Below are 22,680 nucleotides of genomic sequence, written 5' to 3'. Positions count from 1 at the left end.
TGCAGGGTCACAGGGTTTTGGTTACAGGTCCTGGGTGGGCATGGGGATAGGGTATTACATGGTATTGGTTACAGGCCCTGAGTGGGCATGGGGATAGGGTGTTACAGGGTATTGGTTACAGGCCCTGGCTGGGTGGGCATGGGGATAGGGTATTACAGAGTCACAGGGTATTGGTTACAGTGGGGATAGGGTATTTAAGACAGCAGCAGCTTGGACGTGGGGACAGGTTATTAGTTACAGCCCAGCAGTGTGGGGATAGGGTATTTAATACGGCCCTGCAGCTGTGGCTATAGGCCTCTTTGGAAACAAACGTCAGCAAATGGATTGTAAGCAAATGCACGGTAAGCATAATAATGAAAAGAACACACACAAACACAGTCTACCATTATGCAATACATATACACATATTGTATGCTTTATTTACTGGTGAGTATGGACATGAGAACATAAAGGAGATAATGTTTTGGAATGAACAGAGTACAGAAGTGAAGAAGAGAGCACAGATAAACACTAAATAAATGGCTGACAGGGGATAGAAAAAAAGCAACATAATTGTTTATTGGCCAACTCAGCTGAATCTTAAGGCACTGGCATATACTTTTTACAGTATACAGTATAACAGCCATAACCTCATCCCCTGTGTGTGCAGACTAATTCACTGGAAATTATAGTTTATTTATGTGCAATGCTAAGTTTTAATGGTAACATTTTACCTAAACAATGAGATGGTACAAAATAAGAAAGAACATAGACCTGAATCCTACTATACCCACAACCACAAAATTAAAAACATATTTCAAAGTATTTTGTTTGTGATTCTTGCCATGACGTGAGTAAGTTGTGATGTTGTGAACTGGATCCTGAATTGGACTCTGGATCATATGGTGCTTTAACAACTGATTACATTTCATTTTTTCTTTTTTTATTACTATTTTATTTTGCATTTAAATTATTCTCCTATTGTTAATTCATTGAAGCTTTGTTATACTTTATCTACTGTTATCTATCGGTTTTGATTGTAGTGTCCTTGGGTATCTTGAAAGGCACTTAAAATAAAATGTATTATTATTAAATTCACACAAGCATTAAGTAGCTTTTATGAGTACTTTGTCATTTTTCAAGTAGTTTTAAAAATAAGTAAAATTGGATTGATAGAGAAGAAAAACAATCTATGGGATATTAAAGGAAGTTGTGCAGTATTGCATTATCCCTAACTTTTACCCATCCCACCTGTCTTGGGTTAGTGCGTTGGATGATGGCTGGTGCCTAGCAAGAGATAGAGTTCATGGAGTATGATATGCAGGGGAAAAAGCTAGAGTTCTTGAGAGGAAAGCTAATTAAGCTCATTAAAATAAGTAGTTTTACACAAATTGCATTTTACGTGAAGCACTTTTTTTTACTTTTACGTTACTTGGTTTTAGATGGGTAGTTTTACATTCACTTGAGTAGGATTTAAGCAAAGTAAATGTAATTTTACTCGAGTACAAGCTTTCTGTACTTTTTCTACCTCTGCCCACAGGAACACTACACTACAGACATTTCAGCTAATCACACCTGAGCTAGCGGCTAGTCACAGCGGCTGCCATCTCTTCATCCTCTTCATCTTTCCTTTTCCTCTTCTCTCTGTATCCTCACTCTTCTTCTCTCTCTTCACTCCCTCCATCCTCTTTCTCTCTTCTCCATCTTCTCTCAGGGCTGTACCTCATAAAACCTCCGCAGGCGAATCCTGGTCACGTCTATTCCCTGCTGTCTCAAATACTCTCTGAACTGAAAACACACAATATGAGATTTACAAAGCGGATTCCAAAAAAGTTGGGACACTTTGAATTTTGTGAATGAAATCAAAATGCTGGCATTTTCAAAACATTCAATATGTTAACAAGGTAGAACATTATGCACAGACAACATATCAGTTGTTAAAGTCAAGCAGAATTATTGTTTTGAGGTAATTATGTGATCATTTAAAATGTCACCCTTGCAACAAATCCCAAAAAAGTTGGGACAGGGCCAATAAAATGCTTTTTATATTGGATAAGACTAAACACAACACAAGGGATGGGACTGAACAGTTAAATACTTTGACTGATGGCAACATTTTATTCAAAAATTAGATATTTTGATGTGCGAGACATGATTTCAGCAGCTCAACTGATAGGTGTGTTCTTCAACTTGTTAACCTTTTTGTTATGCTTAATATGTGGCATATCCTGACTGCAAGAAAACTAAATTTGTGACCTGTTTACTCTAATGATGGACCAACAGTTGGGACATAGTAGAGATTGAAATTTGCCACCATTATGGGGCAATATCTAAAGGCGGTGCTCCAAAATATAATGCCATGGTAGCTATGTTTGCTGTTTAAAATCTGTATGTATCATTCAACATTCATTTTAATGCTCTACATGACTAAGAAGACCCTAACCAAGTCACCTCTGCACCCCTTACCATCATATATGCTGTCTTTCAGACTGACCACTAAATCAAGCTGAAGTATTCATTTTCTATGTAACCTGGAGGGTGCAGGACTCCATAATTTTCAAAATGGATTAAATATTTACCATTCTGTAATCAGAGGACAGTTTCATATGTCTCCTAGGTCCATAGAATGAGCTTTTCCGCACTCAACACTGTTTAATGTCTGCATCATGTGCATTAATCAAGTGTTGTGTTTATGGTCATTTTTTCGAGAGCTGTCATTGTTGGAGTGTCATAGTTTGCTTATTGACCACGAGTATGTCATGATCTCATAACTCGTGCAATGATTACACAGAACTCTATATTACGGAAATAGGCATTATATGCCAGCAATTTTGATAATTCAATCTTTCTGTGTAATAGATAAGTAATTAGTCCCTCAAAATCTTCGCTGCTGAGTGCCATAGCCTCTATGTGATGGTATTTTATTTGTGCATTCATGTTGGCAGTCAATATAGTTCCTTTTAAAATATTCTTCCTTGTGTAATTTTTAGAATTATCCAACTATTTCAGCATGTTTTGGCCCTGTCCCAACTTTTTTGAAATTTGTTGCATGGGTCAAATTTTAAATGATCACATAATTACCTCAAAACAATAATTCTGCTCAACTTCAACAACTGATATGTTGTCTGTACATAATGCTCTACATTATTAACATATTAGATGTTTTAAAAATGCCAGCATTTAGATTTTATTCACAAAATACAAAGTGTCCCAACTTTTTTGGAATCCGCTTGTATATGGTCACAGTGTAAGGTTGATATATTCACAGTGGACGGTTGATGTGGTCACAGTGTACGGTGGATATGGTCACCGTGTAAGGTTAGCTAACTACCTGTAAGGTTAAGCGTATTGTCACAGTATCATATTATAAGGTTGACTGTATAGTTGTATGGTCACAGTGTCAGATTAACTGTATTGTTGCAGTATGAGGTTAACTGGAACAAACAACTTACTGGCTTCAGGATCTTCTCCTCAACTTCATTCTCATTCAGACGTTCAGCTGACGTAACTTTCAGACGCATGCCCACAACATGCTCTATGGGGAATGCAACACAAAAGTGTATTAGCAAACGCAATAATCAACTTCTAACTCCATATAACTGCACCCACAACATGCTCTATAAATACAACGCATAGCTCACTCTTTAACGGCACTTCAGAATGATACAGCCTTCTTGCACTGCATGTAAGGTGTCGATTTCTAGGAAGGGTAATGTACCCCTTTTAAGTAGTGTAGTAAATGAGTGTTAAAAATCAAAGATCACCTTGTCCTGTGGCCTCGTTGCTGACGTCCTGCTTCCATGAAGTAAACCATGATAGGCCTACAGTTTCCCCGCTGTATCAGCCAAGGAGCAACAACTTTAGGGGGACTTGTCCCCATTCAACATCCCGATTGCAAATGATGCGCAAGGATACCCTTTCCATCTACACTAGAGTAGGGTCACTACCCACCTGGGTGACGAGGGAGAAGGGTCCCTACATGCCTGGGTGGTGACTAGAGAAGGGTCCCTACATGCCTGGGTGACGAGGGAGAAGGCTACCTACCTGCCTGGGTGGTGACAGGCTCATCTGGTGGGGGTACTGCCAGTCCTGACGGATATGAACCTGCCAAACAGAATGTACAGTATGATGGGTTAATACTCATTAAATTTAAAAGTAAGTAAAGTAAGTAAGCATGATCATGTTAATGAAATGCCTGTTACAACCTGGGTTGAGTTATTTTTCTCTATCCCTTGTTTTTGTGTTTTTGCAACCCCTACTGTTTCATTTTGATAATGCTCTCAATAGGTACTCATTGATATCACCTGCGGCCTGTGTGCATGGGTGCCGCGAGGGGGGTGGGGGGTGGTGGGCTGGAGGAGGTGTTACATATTCTAAGGGCCAGACAGCACTGAGAGGGCCCCTGGAAGAATGCTGATAACATAATTTGTCATTTTGGGGGCCCAAAACTTGAATATTTCATTGGCCCAACATTTTTAGCGGCATCCCTGCTTGGGGCGTTACACTATTTAAGCGGCAGCGGAAGGCTGATCGTCCTCCTCCCGCTTACGACTGGCCCCTTCCCCTTCGACACTGGCCCGTTTGATATGCAGCACTTGTTGTTGGACTTTGCCTTTTGGCTTGTTTTGTTTTGCAAATTTGAGCCGACATTGCCTTCTCTTTTTTTTTTTTTTTTAACTTTTTCTGATTTTGAAGATGTTGTACTCTTGACCATTTGCATAGGAGTGTGGCTCCTCTTGTTTTGTTAATGTGTATCCCAAGACTTTTTCGTTATTAAATACACATCAAGCCTATTTTTCACGTTGGTCTACCCTTTGTTACACCGTTATAACAATTGGTCAATAAGTACATTACATGATAAGATTAATTGAATGGGATGTTCACACTCACATTACCATGTTAATTCAACCACTATTCTTTGTACGGACCACCGTACATGCTTGGCACCATGTTAAGCAAATTTGTTCATCTTGGTGTCATCAGTCATGGTTCTAGCAACCACTATCCTTACTCTGTCTCTGATCTAAACTAAAAAAAACTGTCTATGGCTTTCTATGGTGTAAATCTACAGAAAAACCCACCCAAGACCCACCCGCAGACGGTCATGTAAAACAGCCCAATCGAATGGGAAATCTCCAAATCTGGCAATACTGAAGATTCTGATTGACACCTGATTGATCCGCACGCACAGCCCTCAGCTTTCTGAGCCGTGCAGTGCCAGACCAAACTATCCATGTTTTACTAGAAGTCTGACCTCTCCAGGCTAAAAACTTGGTTTATTGCCCTTTTCACATTTTACAAACAAAAGTGAGAGATATGTGATGTGTTGTATGTAAATACAATAACACACGTACACAGTTTGCAATCATTCACATCTAGGTATTTACATTAGGTCTTTACATTAGAACTGAACTCTTTACATAACAGCAGCTGACTTATTCATGTTAGAGTGGAGAATACTAAACCCACTCAGGTCTTTACTGTACTTCAGTGGGAACTAGAATGGGCACTCGGTAGAGCGCAAACCTTCGCCTACGCCACTTATTTTTTTCTGGCCATCTTCAGAGTGTGGGGCATAACATTCTCCAAATGTTGGTGTTAGTTTCATTTAAATCGGACCGGAATATCGTAATATTACATTTTTGGCCCAGTCTTGACCTCTTATTCAATTCAGCATGCACACGTTGTTCTGGCATATAGTGCTTGGCAAAGAAAAACGTGACATTGACCTTTGACCCAATCACTCCCAAAAAGTAATCGATTGTTCCTTGGGTCATGACCAATCATCCCAGTAAATTTAATAAAAAACGGCTCAATTAACGTTTTTGACCTTTTCGTGACCTTGACCTTTGACCCAATCACTCCCAAAAAGTAATCGATTGTTCCTTGGGTCATGACCAATCATCCCACTAAATGTCATAAAAATCGGCTCAATTTACGTTTTTGACCTTTTCGTGACCTTGACCTTGACCTTTGACCCAATCACTCCCAAAAAGTAATCGATTGTTCCTTGGGTCATGGCCAATCATCCCACTAAATGTCATAAAAATCGGCTCAATTTACGTTTTTGACCTTTTCGTGACCTTGACCTTGACCTTTGACCCAATCACTCCCAAAAAGTAATCGATTGTTCCTTGGGTCATGACCAATCATCCCACTAAATTTCATAAAAATCGGCTCAGTTCTGACTGAGTTATACGAAGTACAAACAAACAAACAAACATATTCACAAATAAATACACGGCGGGCAAAACATAACCTTCTGGCGAAGGTAATAATCATGGAGACAAATGAAGTAAGTAAATGCTCACAGCTGAAGTTTGACTCTAATGAGGTTGGAATGAGCCATCGTCCCGGCACATTGATGTTGCTGGAAGTCTTTAAGGTCACCGCATTTACAGTCTCATTTGGAAAGCAGCTTATTAGGATATACTGATACTGATCAGAGTTACTGTAGGAATATGCCATCTAATGAAACATGGGGGAAAAGGTGAAGTCAGAGCTTGTCAAACATGGGAAGTCAAAGCTTATAAAAATATAACAGTAAAATGATTAGAAAAAACATCAGGAATATAGAAAATGTCTACAAAATGTGTGCCAATCGCACCACATATCCATCTGGTGGTGGGGAAATGTCACCGTAGTTCATGAAGACAAAAGACACATCACCATCAGAAATCAGAACAGCCTGGAATGTCGCTGTTGAATTCTAGAAACCAATAAGCAGGAAAGGAACTTTTTAGTGTGTGTGTGTGTGTGTGTGTGTGTGTATTAGGAGTAGTAGTAATAGTAGTAGTATGCTAGTAGTAGTACTTCATAGTAGTACATTTATCCAAGTATGTGCTTAGTACACATCACAAACTCACTCATACAAATATCCTCACAAAACATTTCAGAGCTGTATAATTGATTAAGTATTGATTGTGTTGTGATGTACTGTATCATAGAAAGGGAAGAACCAAGAACATTTTTGACTTTTTTAAAAGTCCATGGCAGAGCCGCCATTGTTCCGTGGCAAATGATTCCATATTCCATGATGAAATGCACTGACATAGCAGAGTTTTTTTTGCCTGGACATAGTACTGTAGCCTTAAGCCTGACTCACACAGGATAAGTAGTACCTGTGGGCAATGAGTAATTTCACAAGGACACCTGCACCACTGTGTTATTTTGTTGCACATCCGCATGGGATAAGGTCTGTGATTTACTCAATTTACTACAATTTATTTATCAAGTCAAGTCGGTTTTATTGTCAGTTTCTTTGCATGCACTGGTCATACAGAGAATTGAAATTACATTTCTTACTTTCCCATGCAGGCATAGACGTAGACTTTAGGTGTGGACATAGACAATTAGGCATATACAGTACACATACATTACACCTAGAGTACCTAATAGACATATAACATGCAAGACTGGGCAACAGCAGACATATATAGAATATGTATTAGAATAAGAAGAGGCATTGTGCATTTTCAGTTATGTCCTATTGTGATGATTCTGACATGGTGATAGTAGCATTGTGAAATAATGATATACAGTTGAGGACGATATTATTAGCCCCCCTCCTGAAATTAGACATCTCTCTTGATTTCTCAGTGAGAAGGACCATTATGAACCGTTTCTGTTATTCTGGAAACAAATACATGGAGATGTGAATATGGAGATAATGTCCAGTGAGTTGAATTTGGATTTTTCCATTTCAACAATGAGTTTAAACAAAAAAGGGTAAAAATGGCAAGGACAAAAGTATTAGCCCCCTTATCATTAATAGTCAATAGAGTGCCATTTATGAACCAAAACCGACATCAGGCATTTTGATTAGTTGTTAACTATGTTGGAACATGCCCTACCAGGGATTTTGGCCCATTTTTTCATTGCAAATACTTAACTCATTGGCTGCCAGCCATTTTCATAAAAGGGTAACCCAGAGTGCCAGAGATTTTTCAGCATTTTGGGTGTTTTTTGGAGGCTCACAGAAAATTGAGTTCTGTGTCTATGTCAACACCATACCTATCAAAACACAGATTAGACGCTCATCTGTCATCAGAAAAAAACGGTGTCTCTCTACCCCTTTCCGTTCTTTCATAATCATCTGTTGAAAATAAGTGGAATTCGCCAAAATGCTGCTTTCTAGACAAAAAGCTGAGAAAACGCCATTTGAAGTTGACCTATAATTGCAAGTGTTTTTGCTCATAATGACACCGTCCTAACAACTCCAAACCTATCAGATGCTATTACAGAGTCTCCTGTCATCTGTAGCCAGAACAAAAGATCGTTTGTATGGTCTTTTCAACCTAATACTGTACTGAAATATAACGGGATGGGCTTGAAAACAATAGTGTTTTGGTTTGTTGCTGGCGCGCACAATGGATCATGACAGCAGGTGCATGTAACTCATGTAGGGTTGCCAACTGTCAATGAAAAAAATACGGGACACTTCATCGTGCCGGGGGTCTGGGGGTCGTCCCCCAGAAAATTTTGCATTTCTTAGATGTAATTTCCTGCATTCTAACGTCCCGTGTCCCGTTTCAGTTCAATACGGAACCCGTACTTTTATCTCTAAATACAGGACGATTCCGTATTTCAAGGGACGGTTGGCAACCCTAATCTCATGTGAAATACTAAACTCAGAAATACTGTCTCATAGTCCCTCTGTTTAGCATGTAGTCCTCTCGTTGGGGATCAAATCACAGCTGATTTGTTTCCTCCTGTACCGTGTGAACTGGGAGACAGGCAGGCAGGCAGCACAACTTAGCTTACTGCTGCTTCTTTGGCAGAGCGGACAATTTGCAGATTGATGATTACTGTCATCATGTTTCTGCTATCTTGTCATATATTGTTCAATGAATTTTCTTTTGATAAAGTACTGATCACATATCCAACATTTCACAAGCCGATTGGAGTGGGGAAGGCTAGCTGGTCTGAGGCTAAGTGCAATGCTTTCTCATGTGAGCTGAATGTGTCTGACCAGACACAAAGGCTAGCCTACTCTGTTCCAAGAATCTGCAACCCCCCTGTCTTTTTGATGATACAGTAAGCTGATCATACTATACAGATCCATAACTGCAACTGTAGAATGAGTAAAAAATAGTTGACTTACCAAGGCTCCTTTATTTAGGCTTAGTTGTAAATTGTTAGCGATTTCGTGCTAGCTAGCTAGCGTAGCAAACAATAGCCAAACATTCCCAACTGAGGTGACCACTAGTCCCGTGCATTTTCCTGTTAGATGATCTTTTGTACGCATCATCCTGATGTTGTGTAGGCTGATCACATTATCCAAAATGAAACAGTTGCCACACAGATCATCTCTGGTTGAACATGGTGTATTTTGGGCAAGCTAGTTACAATGCCTACTAGCTAGATGGCAACAGGGGGGTGTATTTTGGTCATGAGAGGAAGTTTTTTTTTTGTCAGGCTCTACTAAAATCAGTAGAATACCTGTGTTAAAATCAGAGGGCAAGAAAGTAGACTACTGTCACAGGTGCATACTTTCAAAAATGATTTTGCTACTTTTGCAACTTTTGAGATTATAATAGTAAAAAGGGATGTTTTTGTCTTGACATTTCCTCTTGATGTGAGCTAATGCCCTGCCCTGACTGTTCCTAAGGACACTTCTGCCACCTACAGGAACAGTTAGAACATGACTAGAGGCGTGAAATTAATACACAACATAGGTTAGACCGTCCTCAAGGCGTGGCTGTAAAAAAACGCAATTATCGGCAAGCGACGTCGAAGGCAGGGGGCGTCACTATTCGAAATGACGTCATTCGACGGCTTAGGCAGCCAATGAGTTAACCTGGTCCAAATTTCATGGATGTTGAGGATGGACATTCATTTTCAGCACTCCTCAAAGACTATCTAAAGGATTGAGATCTGAACCACCACATGATCATGGTTTTAGTAACCTTGAAGAACATTTGAACAATTTTGGATGAAAGTTTTGGGTTATTATCTTATTGAAAGATCCAGTGAAGATCTTAGCTTCCTCTATGAGCATATTTTTGTATGGTCACCTTCCACATTCTATCATAATCTTCTGTTTTTATGGTGCCGTACACCCAAACAAGGTTTACTGTGGCTGAGGCTGCCACAGAAGGATGCTTCCACCACCATGTTTAATTGTGGAAACCATGTTATCAAGTTTTAAGGACTATCCCTTTCTTCACCTGACAGAAGCAGAATTCATGCATCAAAGCAGGTGCAATTGAATCTCATCAGATGAAAGCAGAGACTTTCAAAACTCATTTTTGACTTTCAAATGTTCATAGGCAAAGCTCAATAACACTCTGATATGCACCACCTTTAGTAAAAGGGTTCTTCTGTGATGATGGCCCCAAAGCCCAATATGATGACAAGCCCTAACAGCTGTCTTTCTTGAAATAAAAACTCCAGGTGAGGCCAGGTCAATAACAATCATCTAGGCAGGTGTCCAATGCTTCTTTGGTCTAATGAGACTTATCAGTTTCCATAGTTACACATAGTGTGGTGGGGACATCAAGTTTTTAGTCCGTTATTCAGCCTCAGACACAGGGAGTCTGGGTCAGGATCTGGATTGCTGGGTCCTCCAACAACATTGTAACCCAAAGTAAACATTTAAATTAGTTCAGAGGTTCTTCAAGGACACTAAAACCATGATACTGGAATGATCCGTACTGGAAAGACCAGTCCTCAATCCCACTGAAAGTCTGTAGCAAATGTCTATGCTCAGCATCCATGCACTTTGGACCAGCTAGAACAATTTGCAATGGAGATATGGGCGAAAATCCTTAGTGGGGCATGTGCCAACCTATGTAACAACTGATCAAAGTGCCTGTTGTCAGCTTTGGTTCATAAATGGCGTCATATTGACTATTAATCATCAGGGGCTAATAATTTGGTCCTTGTCATTTTTGCCCTTTTTTGTTTAAACTCATTGTAACGATAGAAAAATGCAAATTCAACTCATTGGACATTATCTCCATCAGTGTATTTGTTTCCAGAAAAACAGAAACGGTTCTAATGGTCATTCTCACTGAGAAATCAAGAGAAATGTCTAATTTCAGGAGGGAGGCTAATAATATCGTCCTCAACTGTACTAGAAATGCACCCAGTGTGCAGACCTCCGCCAAGGACATTCAGTTTGTTTTTAGACACATAGGCCTACAACATTTGTGTAATGATTTGGTGTCATTTATGCAGGTTTATCTGCCTACGCAGCTGCATCCTCGTTTCTGATTGACTGATGGGGTTGCAACTAATTCCCTATAACCTGTCAGGCGTCAAACGTGCGACTAAGTTAGGCGAACTGCCATTACTGGTTCCTACAACTTAACAGACAATAATAGATTAAAAAACGACAGATAGCGGGATAACGGCCTTCGAGGTCGACCGGTTATAGAAATGAATGGCTTGGCAGAGGCAACTTTGTCTCCGGGCTGCGCGCGTCGCCAAAGTTCGGAGCCACCGCCTCGCCATTAATTTCTGGTCACCTCGTCGGCCGTTACTTATACACACCATTAGTGTGTTCAGAGAATTTAACAGTCAGTTGTAACCAGATTCTATCTTTTTTTTTATAATTAGGCCTACCATGTCCTTGATTAACTGTGGTCTGTTTAGTGCAGTGTTTCCCAACCAGGGGTACAGCATACTGCAGGGGGTACTTGGGAAAATTTAATTTGAACAAATGCATGGAGCAAAGTCACACTGGAATAGAAAAAGCAATGTAAAATATGAGTTAGGGGGTACTCATGGTACAATGAAATGGTTTGGGGGGTACATGAGACACAAAAGGTTGGGAATCACTGGTTCACCTGTGATTGTGGTATTGGCAAAGTGCTTGGTCATGCTATATTGTGGACTTTTGCTATATTGTGCACTGTGCTATAAATGCACTTATTGAAGGTCAGTCAGAAGTTGCTACATAGGCTATTGGTCACATTGTTATAAGCATTTTTGATGATTGGCAGCATGCCTTTAATACCATTTAAAATTTCACATCTCACATTTTAAAGACCAGTTAAGTGGAATTACAGCATATTGTCAGCATTAAGTGTGACATCCCTCTCAAAACCGTTGTTTAGTGTGCAATTTTAACAGTTCAATGTAGCCTTGCTATGCGGTGTGCGCAACAGGTAAACCTCAGCTGTTGCCTATTAGGCGAATGAACGGGATAGTATAAGGATTTTGACCAACATGTAGGCTATACGTAAACAGCCACAGAAGGGAATAAGCATTATTCTGTCCCCGTTGCATATGGGCACACAACTCGACAGATAGCTAACAGATGACTACTGAAGGAAGGGTCGGAACCAAGATGTACAATCTCAGGTGTTTTAATCCTTGTTTATCAGCAATCAGTTCTGTGAAACTTTAAGCACAATACAGAAAATATCTCTCAGTAAATGTATACAGAGAAGGAAATAAAGTTCGCTGGTAATCACATGTCCAATGCATTACTTTACATAAAGCAACATAAATTACGTTTCCTTTCATCACAAATCTGCATCCTAAACACATATCTGCTAAATATTTCGACTATTAAACATAATACATTCATTTCAGATCAAATGTACTTACAAACGATGGTGTCTGTGGCATTCGTGACCGTGAACAAAGAAGAGCAGTTGTTAACTGAAACTCACGAGCTGAATTCAAAAACGCAAGCGTTCCATTACCTTAATTTGACCTTAGGGCGCAGTACCACTTAAATCCACACATAAGGTGGCGCTAAACTGCAACTACAATTGACTACAAAATACTACAATTGGCATGGCATCTGTAGGTGACATTACACTCCCCGCCTGGGATTTTCAAAATACCACTATCAATAACTCAAACATGTAAACATAAACAGTAATCAAGAGACACATTATGCATCTGGAGAAAAAAGTAGAACTACTTCAGAGATAGGTCTAAAGAAAGTCTTAACAGTCCCTTGTTTTGATACTCTTAATTCCACTTTCCTGACTTTCCCGTCGCTGCTGGGAATGGCTTTGGTGACTAGTCCAATCGGCCACTGGTTCCTGTTCGCCTGACAGTCCTTCATAAGAATGACGTCTCCTTCCTGAAGGTTGGGCTTGCTCGCTTGCCATTTCCGACGATCCTGCAGAGTCGCCAGGTACTCTTTCCTCCACCGCTCCCAGAACGTGTTGGCAAGATGCTGTACCTGCTTCCACTTTTGGCGACAGGGGTTCTTGTCGAAGGTTCCAGGGGGAGGAGGCAGACCGCCAGGCTTCTGCGTAAGTATCATTGCTGGCGTTAAGAGAGCAGGTGAGTCTGGGTCATTGGGTATTGGGGCAATTGGTCTAGCATTCATTATGGCAGACACTTCGGCCATGAAAGTTGACAGTGCTTCATGCGTGAGTTGAGAAGGCAAGCGGAGAAGCATGGAGTCGAGGATTCTCCTTGCTACCCCGATAAGCCTCTCCCAGGCTCCCCCCATGTGGGACGCGTGTGGGGGGTTGAAAATCCACTGGCAGCCTTCTTCAGTCAAGAAACTGTTCACGCTCGCCTCCTTGGAAAGCATGTTTAGCTCCCTGCAGGCGCCCACGAAATTGGTCCCACAATCGGAGCGGATGAGCTTTGAGGGTCCTCTCAAGGCGAAGAAGCGTCGCAGAGCGTTAATGAAGCTGGAGCTCTCAAGCGACTCAATGAGCTCAAAGTGTACTGCTCGTACACTGAGGCAGGTGAATATGACAGCCCACCGCTTTGAGTTCGCAGATCCACCTCGAGTCTTGCGTGTGGCGACCATCCAAGGCCCGAAGACGTCAAGGCCGACGTGCGTAAACGGTGGCTCCATACTGAGTCGGTCCGAAGGAAGGTCAGCCATTTTCTGTTCGAGCAACCTCCCACGGAGCCTCTGACAAGTCACGCACTTATGAATGACTTTGTTGATGCACTTCTTTGCACCTACGATCCAGTATCCAGCACTTCTGATCGCACCTTCGATGAACAGGCGACCCTGGTGCTCGACACGTTCATGGAAATATCTCACAAGAAGGACGGCAGCATGGCTCTTCCCTGGTATGATGATGGGATGTCTTTCATCGTTCTCTGTGGGAGCATGCGTGAGTCTTCCTCCTACTCTAAGGTAACCTTCCTGGTCCAAAGTTGGGTTCAGCTTTCTTAGTGCGCTTGCACGGGAGACCTCTTTTCCAGAGGACAAGCTGTGGATTTCATCACTGTATGCGTCTTGTTGCACCGCCTTAATGATGACCTTGGAGGCTTTTGAGAAGTGTTCAGGAGATCGTTGCCTTGCACAGTAGTGCCAGCCGTGACAATCAGTGCGCTGATCAACTGGAATTTTGTAGGTCTCCACAACGTGAATGAGAAGTCCGATTGCTCTCGTGAGGGACTTCCACGTCGAGAACTTCTCGAAGCGCTGAGGACTGAGCTGAGGGTCTTTGGTCTGTGTTGCCAAGACTGTACAGTTTGGACGTACTTCCGTGTCTGTGTCTGGGTTGACTAGATCAAATGACTCTGCAGCTGGAGGAGACACTCCTGTGTCCTGAGACATGAGGAAGTCTGGACCTGTGAGCCAAGTTGAGTGTTTCAGCTCTGCTGCGCGGAGTGATCTTGTGGCGTGGTCAGCAGGGTTGAGGCTGGTTGGAACGTAGTGCCACTGAGCTGGCGTGGTTGACTTCCGAATCCTCTGAACCCGGTTACTGACATATACATAGAACCGTCTCTTTTGGTTATGTATGTAGCCCAGTACGACTCTGCTGTCTGTATAGAACTTCAGGGCGTGTAGTGTAACACCCATCTCATTGACGATGAACTCTGACAGCTCAACTGCTAGGACAGCAGCTCCTAACTCAAGCCGAGGGACTGTATGGGCTGTGAGAGGCGCAAGCTTTGCTTTGCCAAGGATGAAGCTTACATCGCAGTTTCCGTCATGGTCTAGCACCCTCAAGTAGGCCACTGCTGCGATGGCCGTGATGGAGGCATCTGAAAAGACGTGGACCTCAAGCCTTTGTGCTGTTGTAAGAGAGACACCGGAGTACTTTCGTGGTATCTCAAAGTCCATGAGGTCTTGCAAGGACTGTTTCCATGCTGTCCATTCAGGTTCTTTCTCCTCAGGCAATGCAGCATCCCAGTCAGGAGAGTCTGCTGTTAGTTCGCGAAGCAGGAGCTTGCCGTGCACAGTAACTGGAGCAAGGATGCCAAGCGGGTCAAATATGCTGTTGACGGTTGACAACACACCCCTTCGTGTGTAGGGTTTGTCTTCAGCGGCTATCCGGTAAGTGAACGTGTCACTTGTGAGATCCCAGCTGAGGCCCAGGCTCCTCTGGATTGTGCATGTGTCCTCTTCAAGATCCAGATCTTTCAAGTTCTTTGCATGATCTGCAGTGGGGAATGCATCCATGACTGCTGGACGATTCGACGCAATTTTATGGAGTCTGAGGTTGAAGGTCGCAAGCATCTCTTGAGTTCTTCTCAACAGATCAACAGCCATGTCCACGGTAGGGAGAGACTTCAACCCATCGTCGACATAGAAGTTATGGTCCACGAAGTCCCTGGCATCCTTCCCAAACTCGACCTCTCCAAGCTCAGCTGTCCGGTGGAGTCCGTATATCGCTACAGCAGGCGACGGGCTGTTCCCGAATACGTGGACTCGCATCCTGTATTCCACCATGGGCTGCGACAGGTCGTTGTTGGCATGCCATAGGAATCGGAGATAGTTGCGATGGTCTTCTCTGACCAAGTAGCTGTGAAACATCTGCTCCACGTCAGCTGTTATGGCGACTGCTTCCTGCCTGAAACGTATCAGCACGCCTAGCAGGCTGTTGTTCAGGTCAGGCCCAGTAAGTAGCACCTGATTCAGAGAGACACCTCTATGCTGGGCGCTGGAGTCAAATACGACCCGTATTTGGTCTGGCTTGCGTGGGTGATATACACCAAACATTGGTAAGTACCACACCTCTTCATTCTCCTTCACAGGAGGGGCTGGCTCTGCGTGGTTGCGGTCGAACATCTTCTGCATGAATGCGACGAAATGCTCACGCATTTGTGGCTTCTTCTCCAGGGTTCGGCTTAGAGACCTGAAGCGTTGCAGTGCCTGTTCTCTGTTATTGGGAAGCTGCTGGCGAGATGGGCGGAAAGGCAGGGGTGCCACCCAACTGTTGCAGCTGTCGACGAACATCTCTTTGTCCATCATTTCCACGAACATTCTATCCTCCATGGAGAATGCAATGTTGTCATCATGCTGAGTCTGTTGGAAGATGTCACTGCCGATGTTACACTCTGTGTTTGTAGACTCGAACGATCCACGTGTGTGTTGAGGCGTGACACAAGGAGCCTTGGCAGCGAATCTTTCTGTGACTTGTATTTGATTGGGACATGGAGAGCAGAGACTTGGACGTCCGTTCATAAGGATGCTAGTGCGAAAGGTGTCGATTACATCCGGCTTGTGTGCGGAGCCCAGGCAGACATTTCCCACTATCACCCACCCGAAGTCAAGGCGTTGTGCGTAAGGGGTGTTAAGAGGGCCATTGCGCTGTTCTCTAACTTTGTGCGCGCAAAGAACATCTCTACCCAAGAGCAGCAGGATCTTAGCTTCAGGGTCGATAGGTGGAATCTCACCAGCCACCGGTTTTAGGTGTGAGAAGTGATGAGCAATGTCTGGAGAGGGAATCTCCGAACGATCGTCAGGGATGTGGCTGCACTCTATGAGTGTTGGCAGAAGCACCTGTGTCTTGCCGTCCAATGACTGTGCTTGAAATCCCATGGCGCGTCTTCCGACCGTTTCTTTGGTGCCGGCACAAGTGCGCAGGGTGTAGGGATGATTTTCACCTTTAACACCAAACAGGTCGAAAAACTCAGGCTTCGCAAGTGAGCGGTTGCTCTGTTCATCAAGCACTATGTACATCCTTTTGGCGCTTTCAGGATGGCCATGTAGAAAGACTTTGGCTAGACAGATTTTAGAGCAGGACCTGGGACCAACTCCTGCGCCGCAGATCTCAGTACAACTGGCCTTGACCTCAGGAGCTGGTGGCGTGTCTTCCTCCCCGCCATGCTGTTCCACGGCGTTCCCTTGCTGCCAGGGTGATGGTCCTGGGTGAAGTGCAGCTACATGCTTATTGCTGTCGCACTCACTACATTTCACGAATGCCTTGCAGTAGGGCTGCACAATTAATCGAAAATAATCGAAAATCGTGATAAATGGTGATATCGTGATCAGGATTTTAATCGGGATTTAATTGTGGCAGTAGTGGCCTACCTTCGAGAGCCTCCTTGAAGCCAGAACATACCGACAGGCTGGTATTTCTGGCCAGAAATCTGTTCACCTAAGTTTCGCGCTATTGCATTTTACATAATTACTACAATTCATTTTATTTTGCTCATCCCGTGTATAATTTATTCTTGGTTATATTTCATTTTGTTATATATATATTTTTAAATCAGCAAAAATCAATTGTCGTGATTAATAATCGTGATTATGATTTTGACCCAAATAATCGTGATTATGATTTTTTCCATAATCGTGCAGCTCTACCTTGCAGTCTTTGGCCAGGTGCATAGTGGAGGAGACACAGCGATAGCACACCCCATTGTCTTTAAGAAAGGCCTTTCGTTCATCCAAGTGCTTGGCCCTGAACGCTCGGCATCTCTTGAGTGGATGGGGTTTGTTCTTGTGCAAGAGACACTGTTTTCCTACATCAAAAGATGTGTCTGAAGTGTTGTCGACAGATGGGGATTCCGCAGATGTGGCAACCGCATATGTGGCAACGCCCGTATTGTGAGCGGTGGTGAGAGCCTTCCGTTGTGGCTGTTTTCTGAAGCCACCATCGGGTTTTGACGGCTGGCTAGGGTTGCCAGAGCTGAAGGAGAAGCTAGGATCATTCCTTGCTTGTGCTTCCTTGCGCACGAATTCTGTAAAGAATGTGAATGGTGGGAATGAGACTTTGAATTTTGCTTTGTACTCTGAGCCTCTGTTAATCCATTTCTCCTGTAAAGGATAGGGCAGTTTTTCCACGATCGGATTAACACCTCTTGCCGTGTCTAAGTAAGACAGTCCAGCTAGGAAGCCCTCTGATTTGGCTGACAGGACTTCTAACAAGAGATCGCCAAGCTCGCGTAGTTTGAGGGGGTCTTGCTTTGTTATTTTTGGGAAGGATTCTATTTTGTCGAGAAGTGCTTTCTCTATGACCTCAGGGGCGCCATACACTTCTTCAAGGCGGCTCCATGACATCTGGAGGCCAATGACTGGGTATCGCACATTCACAGACCGAATTCTCTTCACATACTCAGTGGACATAGGGCCAAGCCATCGTACTAAGAGATCAAGCTCTTCACTTGGTGTGAGGTAGAGTCCCTGTTTGGCATTATCAAAGGAAGTTTTCCATGCCCAATAATTTTCTGGCCGATCATCAAATTTTGTGAGCCCGCCATGAATGAGCTCGCGCCGTGCTAGGAATCTGGCTATGTCACCCATCGAATCTTGTGCGCTGGCGGGTGGATGTGATGAGGAGGTCAGCCTCTGTGGCTGAGAAGCCGCAGTAGGCCTTCGCGTTGGCGATGGGGAGGCTCGCCTTCGTGGCTGAGATAAAGGGGCCGGCTGTCTGGTGAAGGCGGGATTAATGGTGCAGTGCTGTGTGGTAGCCCAGCAGCATCATCAGTATTATCATTTGGCTGTAGTAAAGACTGACTATGATCATCAGTTTGAACTGGTGGTTGTGGGTTGGAGAGGGATGGCACATTCATGTGTTGTTCCACAAATTCGTTTGTGCGCACTACTGGGTCATCAGCAGGAATTAAACTTTCCCATTCTCTTAAAGATCCTTTTGTAATTGACTCAGCAGCCTCTTCTAATACTTGGGCTTCAGCTAAAGCAACAGCTTCTTCTCTTTCATGTTGCAATACATTCAGAGTGCCCTCCACACGAAGCTGTTCCATTTTAACTTCAAGCTCCTTTTGAGCAAACTGTGCGCGTGTGCGCTCGCCCTCTGCTCTGGCTCGTGCCCTAGCCGCCTCCATTACAACAGCTGAACGGTTAGACTGAGCAGCTGATCGCATCGAGCGAGATGAACTTGATTTATTGTCCTTTTTATCCTCCATATCTTAATAAATGGGTAGATCTTACTTGATAGTCGAGAAGACTGCAGCTGAACTTTTCTCCTCACTGTAGAATGGTCCGTTGAATGCCGACACAGACGATACGTTTTTTCACTATTCTGTCCCCGTTGCATATGGGCACACAACTCGACAGATAGCTAACAGATGACTACTGAAGGAAGGGTCGGAACCAAGATGTACAATCTCAGGTGTTTTAATCCTTGTTTATCAGCAATCAGTTCTGTGAAACTTTAAGCACAATACAGAAAATATCTCTCAGTAAATGTATACAGAGAAGGAAATAAAGTTCGCTGGTAATCACATGTCCAATGCATTACTTTACATAAAGCAACATAAATTACGTTTCCTTTCATCACAAATCTGCATCCTAAACACATATCTGCTAAATATTTCGACTATTAAACATAATACATTCATTTTAGATCAAATGTACTTACAAACGATGGTGTCTGTGGCATTCGTGACCGTGAACAAAGAAGAGCAGTTGTTAACTGAAACTCACGAGCTGAATTCAAAAACGCAAGCGTTCCATTACCTTAATTTGACCTTAGGGCGCAGTACCACTTAAATCCACACATAGGGTGGCGCTAAACTGCAATTACAATTGACTACCAAATATACTACAATTGGCATGGCATCTGTAGGTGACATTACAAGCATTTTTTTTTGCTTACCAGGCACCCTCATGGCCATGTCTTGGCGCTGTCGGCTGAAGCATTACATTTCCTTCCCTGCATTCCTCATTGAACATCACTATTCACCGTTGCTTATCTGTCCACGGCCATCATGCTGTCGGACTGTCTGGTCCCTGTCCATCTGGGGTTAACTTTACATGTAAAAAAGGCTCTCTAATGAATTTGACCATTGTGACACAGTCAGAAATCCAATAGCCTATTTTTGGTAACAGTAGCCTATTTAATTCAAATTAGTTCAACCTAAACGATCTGTGGGAGTGGTAACTGTCCATCTCGCAAAAGCATTGCGAAATTGCACTTCACATGTTTTTAACAGTGGTAGACCTAATTAATTGGACTTGATTGTTTGTTAACTCCAGCGAGGGTGTAGGCAACTTTTTAAGTGAAATGCGTTGGAGCTGGCGGCAAAGGAGAGAGTCACATGGCGCAGGGAGTCTCTCCATTTTCTTTATTGTTGCTGAATGGTACAGGCATGCCGAGTGGAATATTCGCCGGTGTTCTGTCGAGATGTGTAGCCTACTCGGGCATTATGCATGCTGTCGGGGTGTCTGGTCCCTGTGCAGCTCTCAAACAACGTGGGGTTAACTGTACATGTAATGAAGTGGATGTAATGAATTTGACTAGCATTTAAATTTACACGCATAGGCTACATTCCATTAGCCTGGTTCCTACCAGACCTCCGTGTGTGTGCTCTGGAGCCCCCTGGTGGCACTCCAAACACACACATCGGTCTGGGAGCATGGGGCAGGATTCAATTTCTGGACTCAAAAAATATGCCGAACATTTATCACTTCAATATCACTGGCAGCTCACATTGAGTAGTCACAGGACATATTATAGACAATATTGACGCTTTAGAGATCAACAGAAAATGGTTTTGAAAGAATTTGTTGATATTGAAGCAATAAATGCTCCGACTGGACAGATGGAATCCTGCTACAGTCTTCCAGACCTAGTATGTGGAGCACACAAAGCTGCGCGGAACTACAGGTCGGGCCAGAGCCAGGCAAACATTCCATATTTTTGCCGACGGTAGCCGGATTAATTAGATAACATTGTCAACCCAATATACAGGGGTGGTCACTGTCCATCCCGCAACAGCATTGTGAAACGTGAAATTACCGCTGCCAAAAATGTGGAATTTCTGATTGTGATTCCACATTTCTGGCAGCGGTAGGCCTATTAATTTTACAGGATTGCTTTTTAACCTAAACTAGGGTGTAACCTAGCTGCCTCCTGATGAGCACCTTTTTAGGTGAAATGCACTTGAGCTGGCGGCGGCAAAGGAGAGAGTCCCTCCCTATTGTTAGACTACCTCTCGCCGGTGCTCAGTGGTCATCACACGGACCCTGTGGTCGGCTGTGAAATAGCAGCGAACAAACAAGGTGCAGGGGACGAACACAGGCAACACACAAACCCAGGCGATCACATAACCTCCTTGGCGGAGGTAATAAAGTAAGAAATTGTAATGTGCAATATTTACTACTAGTTGGTAGCTAGTTTTCCAGTACAGTACAATCATTTAAGTAACAGGCATGAAGCAGCAGCAACGTGTGTGTGTGTGTGTGTGTGTGTGTGTGTGTGTGTGTGTGTGTGTGTGTGTGTGTGTGTGTGTGTGTGTGTGTGTGTGTGTGTGTGCGCGTGTGTGTGTGTGTGTGTGCTTTTGAGTTAATTCAGTGTGTGTGTGTGTGTGTGCTTTTGAGTCAGTGTAGTGTGTGTGTGTGTGTGTGTTTTGAGTTAGTGCAAGTAGTGGAAACGTGGAATGCACAGGCAATGGGCAATAGTGGCCTAGTGGTTAAGGAGAGGCTTTAGATCAGAGGGTTGTAGGTTTGAACTTCACTCTTCCACTCCCTACCCTACTCCATGGCTGAGGCGCCCTGGCTCCAGCAACTATAACCAATACTCTGTAATAACTGTATGTCGCTATGGATTTTAACAAGCGTCAGCTAATTGTAATGCAAAGCAATTCTCATCAGCTGGATGCGTGCTGGGCAGATTACAGATGACATGCAGGAGCTCCCATGACAGTGCAGCAAGGGCATTGTTGCTGCACCGCTGCGCAACAGAAAGTCTGTTCCCACGATGACTTAACACCATGTGACACAAGTGCGGAGCGAAAGGCACTTCCATATGTGCATCGTGGACACAATTTCTAAACAGAATCTTTCAGGCAGTCACAGTGCGCATGCGGTCTGTACTGAATAAGACATCAAAAACGAGTCCATTTTACAGGGAATAGGCATACAACCACCTGCCCCTGAAATGCTGTTAAAACAACTTTTGCCGGCATCCTCCATTATTCACTCCAGGATAAGACGCGCAATTGCAATCACTAACACATGTGTAGATTCACACAGGACGGCAATTAGCACAGGACATCTGTGTGTTTTGTTGAAACACAGTAGGGTAATTCGTGGTGTAATTATTACTTCACAAATCACAGACATGGCACATTTGCAAGGGACTAAGGGCTCAGACATTCCCCGCAGTTATTCCGAATTTCAGGTGGTCCATAGGTAATATTTATCCTGTGAAAATCAGGGGTGAATTTCTCGAAACCAAAGTTGCTTACTACATTAGCTACTTTGTTGTTTTCAATGCATTTTCCCATTGACAACTACCGAAGTTGCTAACAGGCTAACAACTTCCCCTTTGAGAAACTCACCCCAGGCGTAGAATACGTCTACTTACTTGGTCATTGTTTATTGTGCTGTTGAAGAGATAATTGGAGTAGACCATTCTGTCCCAAGTGACCACAAATACCCAGGTAGCAGTGAAGGTCATATTGGGGAAGTAGAAGTTGATGTCTTGAGTTGCAGTGTGAAGAGCATCACCTGAGGTGTACTCCTGATAGTAAATGCTTCCCCCCTCTGTGTAGTTAAATGCTGTGGCAAAGGGTCCAATGCCATCACCTCTTAAAAGATGAATTCCAATAACTACTAAGTATCCA

At 43.3% G+C, this 22,680-nt stretch overlaps 2 long non-coding RNA genes across 2 annotated transcripts; both read right to left on the bottom strand.

Annotated features, from left to right (window-relative positions):
- Window positions 1-943: 943 nt before the first annotated feature.
- LOC134462731 (uncharacterized) lies at window positions 944-4,083 on the bottom strand. Its single transcript, XR_010037571.1, has 3 exons — window positions 4,024-4,083; window positions 3,432-3,514; window positions 944-1,767 (listed from the first exon to the last, which is right to left on the bottom strand). It is a non-coding gene; the product is annotated as an uncharacterized LOC134462731 (long non-coding RNA).
- Window positions 4,084-6,294: 2,211 nt separating this feature from the next.
- LOC134462724 (uncharacterized) lies at window positions 6,295-22,644 on the bottom strand. The gene is made up of 3 exons (XR_010037570.1): window positions 22,422-22,644; window positions 6,587-6,688; window positions 6,295-6,447 (listed from the first exon to the last, which is right to left on the bottom strand). It is a non-coding gene; the product is annotated as an uncharacterized LOC134462724 (long non-coding RNA).
- Between the last annotated feature and the right edge of the window lie 36 nt (window positions 22,645-22,680).

The sequence above is a fragment of the Engraulis encrasicolus genome, chromosome 2, assembly GCF_034702125.1.
Source record: "Engraulis encrasicolus isolate BLACKSEA-1 chromosome 2, IST_EnEncr_1.0, whole genome shotgun sequence".
NCBI lineage: Eukaryota > Metazoa > Chordata > Actinopteri > Clupeiformes > Engraulidae > Engraulis > Engraulis encrasicolus.
This window is presented reverse-complemented; position numbering and strand designations above follow the sequence as displayed.